We start from the raw sequence: 13,935 nt of genomic DNA, 5'->3' as shown, positions 1-13,935 counted from the left end.
GACATTCCAACATCTTGAGTAAACTAGCAATACTGAGACAAAATAATCAGGGATTTAAAATGAATTTAAAAGAACTAAACAAAATCAATCTGTAATTTACCAAGCAAGCAGAACATAATCTTCCATGTATATTCTCACTCTTTTGCAGTTCTTGTTCCTTGAAAAAATATAAAGAATTATAGACTGTTAGAACTGGAAGACATAATATAGAATTTACTCTCTCTCTTTACAGATAAGGAAACGGTCTACTTTGTAGTGATTAACTGTAACCAAAGAACTAAATTTTTTGCAAGGGTACAGAAAAAAAACAAAGGAGTCTGCAAAATATATACCAAATTATTAAATGAATAAAGAACTTCATAATTAATAGAAATATGAGGACAAAAATGTGTATTCCCATTATCTGGGAATTAGATGTTTAAAAAAATATTCATTAATCTAATAATCAATGAACAAGACCACAGAAAGAAAAAAGTTTAACCTAATAAAGAACAGACATTAACAACTTACTCCCATCTTCTGTATTTTATTGTACAGTTAATCTTAATTTCACATCTATAATTTTTGATACATATCAGTAAAAACTGATATTATAATATATTAAATGCAATAACACTAGGTCCTTGACCTGAAGGACTTCATAGTCTACAAAAAGATAATCCCAATGTTACATATATCTCTAAAAAACTTAAACCTAATAATTTACTTTATTGGTCTAAAACAGTAATTCTTAACCTGGATAGATTTTGGAGGGTCCATGAACTTGGCTGGAGACAAAAATTACTATACATCTTTATTTTACTAACCTCTAACTGAAATTTAGCATTTCCTTCAGTTAAAAAAAAAAAAAAGTTATTCTGAAAAGAGATCCTACACTCATAAAACAATTTGGGGTTGGTTTGTCCGGCTTAAGTATTTTATCTTGGTTCTGCATGGTCCAAATAATTCCCCTCCAAGTCCATGTGATCTAATAATTTAGACCTCATCTGTAACTCCTCTTATCAGTGATAATCCTATACAATACTAGAACACCTACTGCAGCCATCAAGTTCTAAAAGAGGAATCCAGAAGTTCCAGCTTTCTAAACTTATGATGCTGCTTCCAAGATTACAAATACCATCTGAGAATCATTGCTATGATGCAATGCTCAGGAAAGAAATCAAGCAGAAAAGATAGCTACGGGAGCTTATCCCATCTAGTCAAGTTTCTTCTTTAGCTGCCCTGACCTTACAGATGACAAGTTGCTGGGGTGGAGAGAAGAAAAGTCACCTTTTTCTATTCCCCGTTCCATCCTCTCTCAGGAAAACTCTCAGGAAAGCTCCTCTCAAGAGCCTTGTGACAAAAGCTGACAAATTGGAGTTGTGCTCTAAGAATAAATATTAATAACTACTGTAATATGCATGAACATCATACTATTTTCCTATTTTTAAAATATTATGGAAGAGAATAGAGTGTTTTAATGATATATGTTTCTCTTACCAACCAATCAACAAGCATTTATTAAGTGTCAGGCATCATATCAGAAACTGAAGCTCCAACTACAAAGAATGAAACAATTCCTATTATCAAGGAATTTACATTCTAACAAGGGAGATAACAAGTTTATTTATAAGTGCAAATAGGATAAATATAAAGATTAATAAATAAAAGTAAATACAAAGAAGTTAAATACAAAGTAGTTTGAGAGGGAAGATACCAGAAATTGAGAAAGGGAGTTGGTGCTTGAGATTCTGTGAAACAAAGGAAAAAAATGTATTCCAGGCACAAGGAATGGCCAAGGGAAAGGAATCAAATTAAGAAATAAAGTGGAGAATGAGAAGAAAAACAGGACAGTTTGTTTGTATCCCTAAATTAAGGAGAGATAATAAGATACAATGAGGCTGGAAAGATAGACTGGGGCAAGATAGTTTGAAAGCTAAATAAAGAACTTTATTTTATCCTAGAGGCTATAGCAAAACCTATTGAGTAGGAGGAATTAATTACATGGTCAATTTGGCACTTGAGGAAAATTACTCTGGCAGCTATATGGAGAATAGCTTGAAACTGTTGAGGCAGAAAGCAATTAGGAAGCTATTGCAATAATATAGATTAGGAAGTCCTAAACTAGAATGAAGAATTAGATGTGAGAGATGTTAGAGAGGTAGAAATAGTAAGATTTAAAATCTTGGAATGTAAGGTGAAGGAAAGTCAGGAGTCAAAACTAACTTTGGGATTATGAATGGAGCCACTGGAAAAAAAAGGTCACATCTTTAATAGAAATAGAAAAAAAAAATTTAAAAGATGAAGGGGAGATAAATAATGACTACTCTATTGGACATGCTTAATTTGAGATGTCTCTGGGATATCAAATTTTAAATAGTATATTAAATTGTATATTAAAAAATATCCAATAAGCAATTTGTAATATGGAACTTCAGCTAAGAGGAGAAATAGGAAGTGTATATGTACATATATATACACACACATTTGCATGTATATTATGTATATATATATTGGCTATCATCTGGAAAGAAATGACAAAGCCATTAATAATAAATATTTGTTGATTGGATGTTCCAGCTGAGTTCTATTTCCAACATCAGCTCTATGACCTTGGATTTTATTAGAACAAAGTTTCTCTTCTGTAAAATACAGGGCTTAGTCTAAAAGAAGACCTGTAAGGTTCCTTCTAGCTCTGAAATTCTATGATACTACAATATAACAAAAAAAAATTTCAAGGTAAAAGAAGCTGGTTTTGCTCTTGAATCTTCCCTTCTCAAATTCTATATTCCCCTCTCAAATTCTGTATTATCCTCTCACAGTTTCTCTCTCATGTATCCTTTAAACTATTTGTTACAGTCTAAACTTACAAACACCAGGAAACAGTGTCCTCTGTAAATAATGTTTTCTATTCAAGTCTTCTGAACTGTATTGAGCTTCAGCCACCTTAAAAATGAAGGATATAGAAATCCCACCTTATTTTAATCAGAGATATGTTGCTTTATAGAGATTGGTCAGTTCCACTGTCCATCTAAAATGAGATCTACTGCATTGAGAAGAAGTGCCAGGATGAAGAAAGATTACAGACTAATCCCTACTGCTGAAATGAACAAATAAAAGAATATAGCTTAACTGAAGATATTCAAAGGTAAGTGATTTTCTAAAAACATCCAATGTAATAGGCTCATGTGTAATTTGTTATGATTACCTTATTTAGAAGTTGGGGAATGAGGAATGTATATTAAAAAAAACAACTCTTGGTAACAGATACAATCTTTTCACACTATTTATAGCTTTCCTAGTATAATGTTGTTAGTTAGAATATCTATCAAGAGAGTCCTAAAATTGTAAAGAATTTTTTCCTTCTCACTGTTTATTATAAAAAGCTGATGCAAGGCATGTGCAAAGGAATGAATATACTATACAATCCAAAATATTTTTTAAAGGGAAAAAGATCTAGAAATATTTTCTAAGGTTTTCTTTTTATGGTTATATTTACATTTTACTTGATTTCCCAAAGAAGAACGTATATAAATGAAAGTATACTTAACTTTTAGTTTGATGGCTTTCAACTGTCTAACAGAAAAAGAGAGCCAAGACTTTTAGAATCCAACAAATATCTTAGCAGTAGATACAACATGAAAAGGAACATTATAATTTTCAATGAAATAGCCATGAAGACATTTTCTGCTCCTCCCCCATCTAAAAAAAAGTAAAGATTGAATTTTCTGAAGTGGCTATAGATAGGACAGCTGTAGTGAAAGAATGGAAACATGTAGTACTTATTTCCCTCTTTTTATTATTCCCTGCAATGTGGCAGAGGGAGGGCTCGTCAAATTTTGGAGTCAACTTTCTAAATCTGATCCTTGGTTCTGCTCCCAACCTTAGTACACCATCATATCATAATATGTCTTTTTGAGTTCTTCAGTCTTCACAATCAATCAGTCACCATGTATCTATTGAGCACCTGCTATGTTCTGAATAGTGTTCTAGAATTACAAGACATGCTATCTTTTCTCATGAAGCTTATGATGCAGCAAGATGAAAGAGAGTTCTGAGACGAGGGAGATCAATGATCAATGAGAATTATAATAGCCAGAGAAGGCTTCATGGAAAAGAAGAGAGCAGAGCAAAACTTTAAATGATGGGCAAAATTTGGCTAGATAGGAGGGAGAAGGGATGCTTAGAGCAACATAAACAAAAGCATGGAATGAGGAAGGAAAGAGCACATCAGAATGCTTATATTAATATCTTGCTTGATTTCCCAGAGAAAGAAAAACATATATAAATGAAAGTAAACTTAACTTTTGTTTCTGATGGCTTTCAACTATCGTTTTAACAGAAAAAGAGAATCAAGACTTTTAGGATCCAATAAATATCTTAACAGTAGATACAACATAAAAAGGAAAATTATTATTTTTAATGAAATAGCCAGGGAAACATTTTCTGCCCCTCCCCCTATCTTGGAAAAGTGAAGATTGGATTTTCTGAAACAGAGTGGCTACAGATAGGGCAGCTACAGTAAAAGGCACTGAGGAAATTAGCCCAATTAGAGGGAATATAGATTCTACTTCACCTTCTTCCTCAAGGCTCATCAAGATTTCTTAATTACTATGATAAGACAACTAGTACATTACACTAGGTCACAAAAATCACAAGACTGCATTTGCAATCTTTCAGCAGCTAAAAATGGTAAAGATCAGCGTCTAGTGAAGAAGAATAATAAATTGAAATACAAAGCTCCCAAGTTTCAGCTGGAGCAAGTTCTTTTTTTTATCACTCCCGTACTGCCCCCTCTTAGAGGCCTCTCTCAAGAATGCATTTCATGCCAGTTTCATGCCAAGGCCCAGGATCTCTGTTACCCAAGCAGTAGCTGCTCCCTTGGTCCTTTACCTCTGACTGGTTGACTGCCACTTTTTAAAGTGGCATACATTAAAAAGTAGATTTTAAAAGTTTGGGTGTCTGTCACAAAACTATTTGAATTTTATTACAGTTTTTTTTTTTTTCTGGTCATTTTACATCTTTTTTTTTTTTTTTTTTTTGGTCAAGTTTCACATCAAAAAGTTGTCAAATGTTCATCTGGAACCTTTCAAGAAATGGAGAAAAACAAAGAGCATGGGGGCCACTCTGCCACAACCTCACCAAATGCTGTGGATGACCTCAGGAAAAACTGGCAGGGCTGGATCGAAAATCATATTGATTATCAGAAATCTAATCCGTTCAGTCACGATGCCCGGGCCATTGTTGTCAATAAAGGAGATCCCACTTATGGGAGACCTCCTAAAGGTTCTAAAACGGAACAAAGAGGAAAAGATGCCCATGTCCATGTAGAGAAAGAGCTGGAAGAACTCTGCTGGATCTTGAGAAATAATGGAGAAAAAGGAGCAGATGGAAGCAGCAGAATGACATTCAAACAGCTCTTTGAAAGGTATGCGACCATTTCCAATAAAGTTGTGGGACTTCTTCTAAGAGCCAGAAAGCATGGAATGGTTCATTTTGAAGGAGAAATGCTTTGGCAAGGACAAGATGATGATGTAATTATAACATTACTCAGATAAAATAAATTGTGAATAATAACTCCTTGTTGGACAAAAATAAGTGGTTCAGTGGATAAAGTACTGGGTCTGGAACCAGAAAAATTTGATTTCAAACCTAGCCCCAGATACATACTAACTGCGTGACTCTGAGCAAGTCATTTAACCGAGGTTTGCCTTAATTCACTGGAGAAGGAAATGTTGAACTACTCCAGTATCTTTGCCAAGAAAATTCAATGGGCAGTGTTGGTGTGCGGTCCACAGAGTTACAGAGCTGTGACTGAAAGACTGAACAATAACCACAAGCCCCTTATTACTCTCAGGTTTCTAGAACTGCTCTAACATTCATAGCTATTCAATTTGTTTCTATTTGAACTTCCTCCCTAATCAGCTACTACAAATCACATGCTATCACATGGTGAAAAGGAACTTTACTTTTAAATACAGGATAAGGTCAGGAAAATGCATTTTTAAAAGAAAAAAAGTTTTTCTTATCACCAATGGTCCAAACTTAAGCATCTTCCTTAGAATAGAAGGTTTCAAGTCCAGCCAGTGCCTAGATTCCTGCCTTTTTTGCTACTGCTGTCAGCTTAGAATTCCCTTCAGGGAAAATGGCTAAGTTAATAATTTGCCCCTTGGGTGATTATAAAAGATGCTTCCCCTTCATGTTACTTTATTGCAACATATCACCAGAGGAATACCAAATCTTTAAGAATCTGTAGCCACTAAGGCCTGAACTGGGAGTATTTCTGTCTTCAGTGAGTACCAAGAGACCATATTGAACTAAAGTGCAGCATCACAAGACAGAGGAAAGAAACCTTAGTGTCTACAGTCTGTAACAACCATATCTTTCATAAATTTCCTTCAACTCCTTTCCAAATTCCCACCTTGAAGGAATGAATATGCTGCATGCTCCTGAGGGCGAATGTGGTCTCAAAGCAGTAAGACAATAAGGCAGACGCCCAGCTTGTCTCTCTTTAATGTGACTAAGTAACTGTTTCTACAATATATTCTCTTTTAAGAAGTTGGAAGGACCAGTAATACACATTTAAAAGAAATATAGATACTTACCTGTCGAGTGAAACATACCAAAAAAAAAAAAAAAAGTGAGGTTCCTAGGTCTGAACTGTTATTTTTGTTTTGAGCTTTTTGCAAATATTTACCTCACAATAGTTTGTTCTCTAGTAAATTTAGAAAATGTAATGTTCAGGCTTGTCAAATTTGGAGGTATTATAATCAGAAATCATACATTTCTCTTAAACATTTTTGGACATATTTGAGGAATTACCATGGAATTTCCAAGATCTAATTTGTAATGAAAATATCAAATTTTACTTAGCTAATATTGTGATAAGAGGTAGTTTAGTTTAATGCAATAATGTCAAACTCAAATAGAATTAGATCCCTAAAACCTGCATGACTTAGAAACCATAAATTAAAACTATGTTTTATTGTATTTCCATTTATTTTGTCAAATATTTCCCAACTACATTTTAATCTGGTTTTGGACTCAAAGTTTTGTTGGCATATAGGGCCAGTGGACCTTGAGTTTCATACTTCTGTCAGCCTCTGAATCAGGAAGACCTGCATTCAATTCCCACATGTGAAAAATATTTTCTGTGTGACCCCAGACAAGTCATTTCGCTCCTGAATGTCCCCAGCAACTCAAAGATTATAAATTACAGAGCAAGTGGCATCTGCATTGATAAGAGAGTTTCATCACTTGAAGTTCCATCCCTACAACTAAAATGACTAACCCTTGGACATATTGCAAATACTTGAGACAGGATGTGAACTCTATCTTTCTTGACTCTAAATCTAACACTATTATAACCCTTACAAAAATAAAAGGAAGAATCAAGCAAAAAATTGCTATTAGTGTTCATAAAGCAATGAAAAACAAATCCAACCTCTCCTCCTCCATCCCCAAGATTTCTTGTGCCAGTGAGTAAAAAAAGGCAAATGGGAATTTCTTCTATAAATATGTCCACAATTATGCTGCACAAGAAAAATCAGATCAAAAAGGGGAAAAATGAGAAAGAAAACAAAATGCAAGTAAATAACAAAAAAAGTGAAAATGCTATATTGTGAATCACATTCAATCCCCATAGTCCTCTCTTTGGATGCAAATGGCTCTCTCTATCACAAGACTATTGGAACTAGCCTGAATCATCTCATTGTTGAAAAGAGCCAAGTTCATCAGAATTCATCATCACATAATCTTGCTGTTGCTGTGCATAATGTTCTATTGGTTTTACTCACTTCACTCAGCATCAATCTATGTAAGTCTCTTCAGGCCTTTCTGAAATCATCCTGCTGATAATTGGTTACAGAACAATAATATTCTGTTAACATTCATACACCATAACTTATTCAGCCAGTCCCCCAACTGATGGGGATCCACTCAGTTTCCAGTTCCTTAATACTACAAAAAGATCTATAAACATTGTTGTACATATGGGTCTTTTTCTCTGTTTTATGATTTCTTAGAGATACGGGCCCAGCAGAAACACTGTTGAATCAAATGGTATGTACAGTTTGATAGCACTTTGGGAATAGTTCCTTATTGCTCTCCAGAATGGTTGAATCAGTTCACAATTCTACCAACAATGTATTGTTCCAGTTTTCCCACATACCCTCCAAAATTCATTAACTTTTCCTGTCATCTTAGCCAATCTGAGAGGTGTGTAGTAGTACAACAGAGTTGTTTTAACTTGCATTTCTCTGGTCAATAGTGAGAGCATTTTTTCATATGACTAGAAATTGTTTTAATTTCTTCTTCTGAAAGTTGTCTATTCATATCCTTTGACCACTTATCAAATGGAGAATGGCTTCTATTCTTATAAATTTGAGTCAATTCTCGATATATTTCAGAAATGAGGCTTTTATTAAAATCCATGTATGTAAATTTTTTCCCAGTTTATTGCTTCCCTTCTAATCTTGTCTGCATTGGTTTTGTACAAAAACTTAAACTTAATATCATCAAAATTATCTATTTTGCATCCCATAATGTACTCTAGTTCTTCTTCAGCCACAAATTCCTTCCAAGAAGGGAACTTATTGAAATGTTGTAAGGAAAATTTTTTTTTCATAAATGATAAAGACATGGCAAATGATTGCCTATGTGGGGTAAGTCCAAATTACATCAAAACTGTGAACCTGAGTGACTACACAGATAGTTGCACCCTTAAGAGAAATAAGGATATTCAGAACAGGGTTGAGAGTACAAAGCAGAGGTGAAATTAATATGCATTGTTTTGGATATTTTGAGTTTGAGTTGCCTGTGACACTTCCAGTTCAAAATGTCCAATAGACAATTGATGATAGAGGAATGGAACTCAGGAAACAGACTAAAGTTGGCTAGATCTGGAAGCCACCTACACAGAAATGATAATTGAGCCCATGGGAACTAATAAAGTCAGCAAATGAACATAGAGAGAAAATGAGGAGATCCAAAATAGAATCTTGTGATATATTGTTAGTAGAAATATCAATAAAGAGCTATCAAAGGAGACTGGGGAGGAGCAGTCAGATAGTTAGGAGGAAAAGCTATACAGAGGAATGTCAGAGTTATCTAGTGTCAAAAACAATAAGGATTGAAAAAAGGTTGCTAGATCTGGTGACAAGAACCAGCTCAGTTGAGTAATAAGGTCACAAGCCAGACTACAAAGAGTTTATATAAGACAGTGAATCAGACAGAAAAAAAAAAAAGGAAGAGGAGAGTAGATAGGGCTTTTTGTTTGTTTTCCCAAGCAGCTTACCTGAAAACAACGGAGAAGGAAAAGGAGAGACATGTTTCTAAACAGCAGGGAAGGAACCCAGTATATATATCCTGTCCCTACAGGATCTGCTTAAGGGGAAGGGTGGGATAGAGGAGGGAAGGAGGAACCACCAATTGATGGTGTAAGTGGAGAGAGGAGTCCAGATAAGCTAATTAGGGAATACTTTAAAAAAATACTAAGGAAAAATCTCTGTAGTTGCACTGGATGTTTCCAAAGTGTGTGTATGGGAGGACAAAAGTCACTACACAGTACAGAAGGAGTGATTGAAGAATAAAAATCATTAAAAAGGGATTGATAAAAAGGACAAAATCTGCTGAAGAAAACAAGAGGGTATAGCAACTAGCACATCTGGGTACAAAAGTTCTGAAAAAATGAAACTGATCTTTCAATCCCACGTGGCTTTCATGTGAGGAAGAAGAGATGAAGTACCTCAGGGGAGGAAATAAGGGTTCCACATCAGCTCTAGCAGATGTCACTTCTGCTGATTGGTGTTTCCTTATAGCCATTTAAATGTGAATTATTATTGTAATATAAACTCACAGAATAGCATCTTTCTAGACCAAATAATGTCACACACACACACAGTATACAGAGACATCTGAGAATTCTTCTATCCTATTTTTGGATCTAATTCAACAAACATATCAGGAATTATCAATAAGTTTTTGTGTTGAGATATTCTAAAGATTTTAAAATTAGAACTGCATATACTTACAAAGGTCTATGCAAATTGACTTTTTTTTTTGGACATGGCCAATGCAGGAGCTTATTTATTATAAGGATTTTGTTTTCTTTTTAAATGGAAAGGAGAGAAAGAAGAAATCCATCAATTAAAAAAAATAGTAGGAAAAAAAAGGAAAAAGCTATTAGCAGGGATATAACATGATTTAGGTAGGGGATTCTGCTCTAGATAGCATCCTTTTTTTTTTTTTTTTTTTCCCTGTCCCTTTCATTATTTCCAGTCCCTTTAACTGTCCACTGAAGCGATGTACTCCATTGTCCAGGACAAACAAGCACAATCATGTTTTTCAAAGACAGGAAAAGCATATGGAACACACTTGGACAAGAAATTGTGAGAAATATTTGAAATTTAAAAATCCAGTGTTCAATAAAATTGAATTTGAATAGAAAAGAATCTCTTATTTGATAATACCTATAGAGAAAAGTGAAACGCTATCTGGCAGAAATAAGGATTAGATCAACACTTTACACCACATATATGTGGTATACTTGAAGTATACTTGAAACAAGGTGTTAATTCAATGGAATTGATGAAATACTTAGCTGAACTTCTTTTTCCCCCTTCTCTTTTTTAATGGTAGGCTCTCTGATTTTAAAGGAATGATACCTTTAAAAGTCTAGCTAACATAAAAACAAAGACATCAGTAGCTTTTTATTATAAAGTTTATTAGTGATTTATTATTTTTTCAAATTATTTATTCACACTCAATCCACACTCAAAGATGCATGAAACAAATATTTTTTCTTCTTGAAAATGCTTCTCATTTAGTAATGAAGGTTTTTTTCTTCTTAAATGTTTATTGATGCTCTTTTAAAGTTACTGTTACTAGCCAATAACTTTCCCCCTCAATTCATGCATCTCTTATATTAAGTATAAACAAATCAAATGAACACATTGGCCATGTCAAAAAACACCTATTTCATCCCACACCTATAGGTGTCTCTCTAGTGAGAGAATAGGAGCATTCTTTACCATCAATCTTCTGAAATCAATTAATCCCTGCACTCCTCAGATTCTCAAGTCTATATTTTATTCTTTAAAATTATATACTGTTTTAATCAGCAAAAAACCACCTTTTCTCTCCCATTCCAACTCCATTCCCAATTGAGAACATAAAACAAAACCATCATTATAAACATAGTCAAAGCAAAACAAATTTCTAAATTATTAGTGTCCAAAAAAGTGTCTCATTCCTCTATCAGGAGGAGAATAACCTGTTTTATCATTCGTCTTCCGAAATGGAGGTTGGTCATTAAACTGAACAAATTTCTGCATTATTAGTGTCCAAAAAAGTCTCATTCCTCTATCAGGAGGAGAATAATCTGTTTTATCATTCGTCTTCCGAAATGTAGGTTGGTCATTATACTGAACAGAATTCCTAATTCTATTAAATTTGTGTCTTTATCATATTGTTATTGTATAAATTTGTTAGTTCATTCTGCATCGTCTTAAAGCTTTCTCTGAAACTATCCCCTTTATTATTTCTTACAGCACAATATTCCATCACATTTATATACCAAAATTTATTCTGCCATTCCTCACTTTAGGCTCCCTCATTCCCATTCTTTATTTCTCATCCCTTTGCCTCCTAATGAAATATATTTCTATGTATATGTGTGAATGTGTGTGTTTACATTCTTCCCTATTTTGACCAGTTTCATTGAGTGAGGTTCATGTGTCAGTTACTTTCCTTTATACTCTCATTTTTATTTACAGATATCAACTTGCACATCCTGATTATGTGAAATAATTTTTCTTTAATTTCCCATCCACCTTCTTGCTCTGTTGCACCCATTTTCCTTCTCATTCTTCATAATAAAAGTAGTTTTTATACCATTGTAAAAAAGGCCATGTTTTGTTTTGTAAATATGAAATTCTATTAAATTTTAATATCCATTTTTGTTTGTACCTCATCATAAGTGTGTGACACACATAGTACAAAACAATAATTATTAACCCCCACATATCATTAGATCTTACTCTGGACTGGGGAATTATCAATTGCTTTTCCTTACCCTTTTCATTCTTCCCTAATGACATAACAGAAGCACTCTCACATCTTGTCTAATTAGAATTCTCCATGATCCCGGATGATGATAAATTTCAGGAGACATATATCATTAGCCCATATGTGAATCAAGTAACTTATTCTTATTTACTTCCTTGTAACTGCTCATTAATGTCTCCTTTTTTATGTTTCTCCTAACTTTTCAATATCTGAATTTCAAAGTTTTTACAGCTCTGGACTTTTCATCAGGAATGTTTGGCATTTTTAAATGTCCATTTTAAACCAAATACAATTATGTTATTTTGTTGGGTAAGTTATTCTAGGCTTTAAGCCTGGATCTTTTGTTTTGTGGAACACTGTATTTGAAACTCTCTGCTTCTGTACCATGGTAGCTGCTAAATCATGTGTAATCCTAACTAGAGTTCCTAAGTACTTGAATTCTGCAATATTTTCTCTTTAAAGTCAAAAGTACTAGATTTTGGTCACAATCCTGGGAGTCTTCATTTAGGAAGTTTGCAAATTTCAGGGAGTTTGTGACCAGTGGATTCTATTTTGTATTCCCTTTGGTTTCAAGAGATCTAAGCAGTTTTCTTTTAAGATTTCTTGCAATATGATGCCTTATCTTTTTTTCAGTCATGACATTCAGAAAGCCCAATGATTCTTAATTTTTTTCTTGTTGAGCAGCTATTTTTCTACACAATTGCCTTTGCAAAGGTCTCTACCTTGCATTTTCTTTTATTTGTTCCAGCTTTTAATTTTGTTTTAATATTTATTTCATGGAATTACAGGTTTAAATTTGGTCCATACTAATTTTCAGGAAGTTTGTTGCATAGGCAAAATTTTGTACCTCTTATGTCAAAAGTGTTACTTCCTTTTCTAATTCTTTCTTCCATAACTCCAAAAATCTATGTTTTTTCTTTAGCACTCTCATCTCATTAAAAAAAAAATTAATGTAAAAAAACTCTTAATCTCTTCCAAAAATTCTAGTTTACTTTGTACCTGAGCTGTTTTTTACTCTGAAGGTTATGTTTGTAAATATTTTGAAGTCTGTCTTGAGTGTCTTTGTCACTGTAATAGATTTTTATGATGGTGTGGGGAATAGAAAAGGTGAAGAACTTACAGGAATGTATGAATTCTTTTTCTGTATTTTATTATTTCTGTGTTTCCTCTATGACCTGTATATGTGCAGGCTCATATCTACTTGAGCCTTGGCCAGCTAGAAACATATTTACTTAACCTGAACTGATGACATTTATTGGTATTTGACATTTATCAATATTTAGTCTATTAGCTGGACCACTGTCTGCTTGATTAAGCCTGAAGGCCTGACTTTTGTTTCCCAGAAATCAGGAGATTTCAGGGAAACAGAAACCTTCCATTCCAATCTCCCCAACTAGCAACAACCAATGAGATGCCTCCCCCTCCCCTTCTCAATGCTCTCTTACTTGTGATGTAATTTCTTGTATAAAAGCTATGTATCTTTACTACTTCTTTAGCCCTCCTACCACGAGCTTATCTTGCGATGGGACGGCTCATCCTCCTGAGGTTTTTCAATAAACAACTTTTCTGCCTTCTACTGAGGGATCTCTGAGTAGTCATTTTGGGTAAGGGTCTTCTACATCCCTCACAATGGGATTCCTTATATGTTCATTCATTTGTCCAGGCAACATCCTGACTTTAGACTTCAGGGCCAGGCTCTGTGCACTTCTGGAGGGAAAGTAGATCTGGGCTTGTCTTGTGGAAGAGGAATGGGGGAGAATACTTAATGTTTTATTATTCCAGGATCTTAAGGATTGCTCAGAAAGGGAAACTACAAGCTTTCAGTGATCTCAAAGTGGCCTGATCGAGGGCAAAGTTCAATCTGGATAATGGGTAAAAAAGCTAACCAGT

The 13,935-nt window shown here is 34.1% G+C and overlaps 1 long non-coding RNA gene across 1 annotated transcript; it reads left to right on the top strand.

Moving 5' to 3' along the window:
• Nucleotides 1–3,031: 3,031 nt before the first annotated feature.
• Nucleotides 3,032–6,969, top strand: LOC127562184 (uncharacterized). The gene is made up of 2 exons (XR_007953626.1): nt 3,032–3,127; nt 5,029–6,969. It is a non-coding gene; the product is annotated as an uncharacterized LOC127562184 (long non-coding RNA).
• Nucleotides 6,970–13,935: the final 6,966 nt, after the last annotated feature.

Source organism: Antechinus flavipes, chromosome 4 (genome assembly GCF_016432865.1).
Source record: "Antechinus flavipes isolate AdamAnt ecotype Samford, QLD, Australia chromosome 4, AdamAnt_v2, whole genome shotgun sequence".
Classification (NCBI taxonomy): Eukaryota; Metazoa; Chordata; class Mammalia; order Dasyuromorphia; family Dasyuridae; genus Antechinus; species Antechinus flavipes.
Note: the sequence above shows the minus strand (reverse complement) of the source record. Positions and strands in the feature narration are given on the sequence as shown.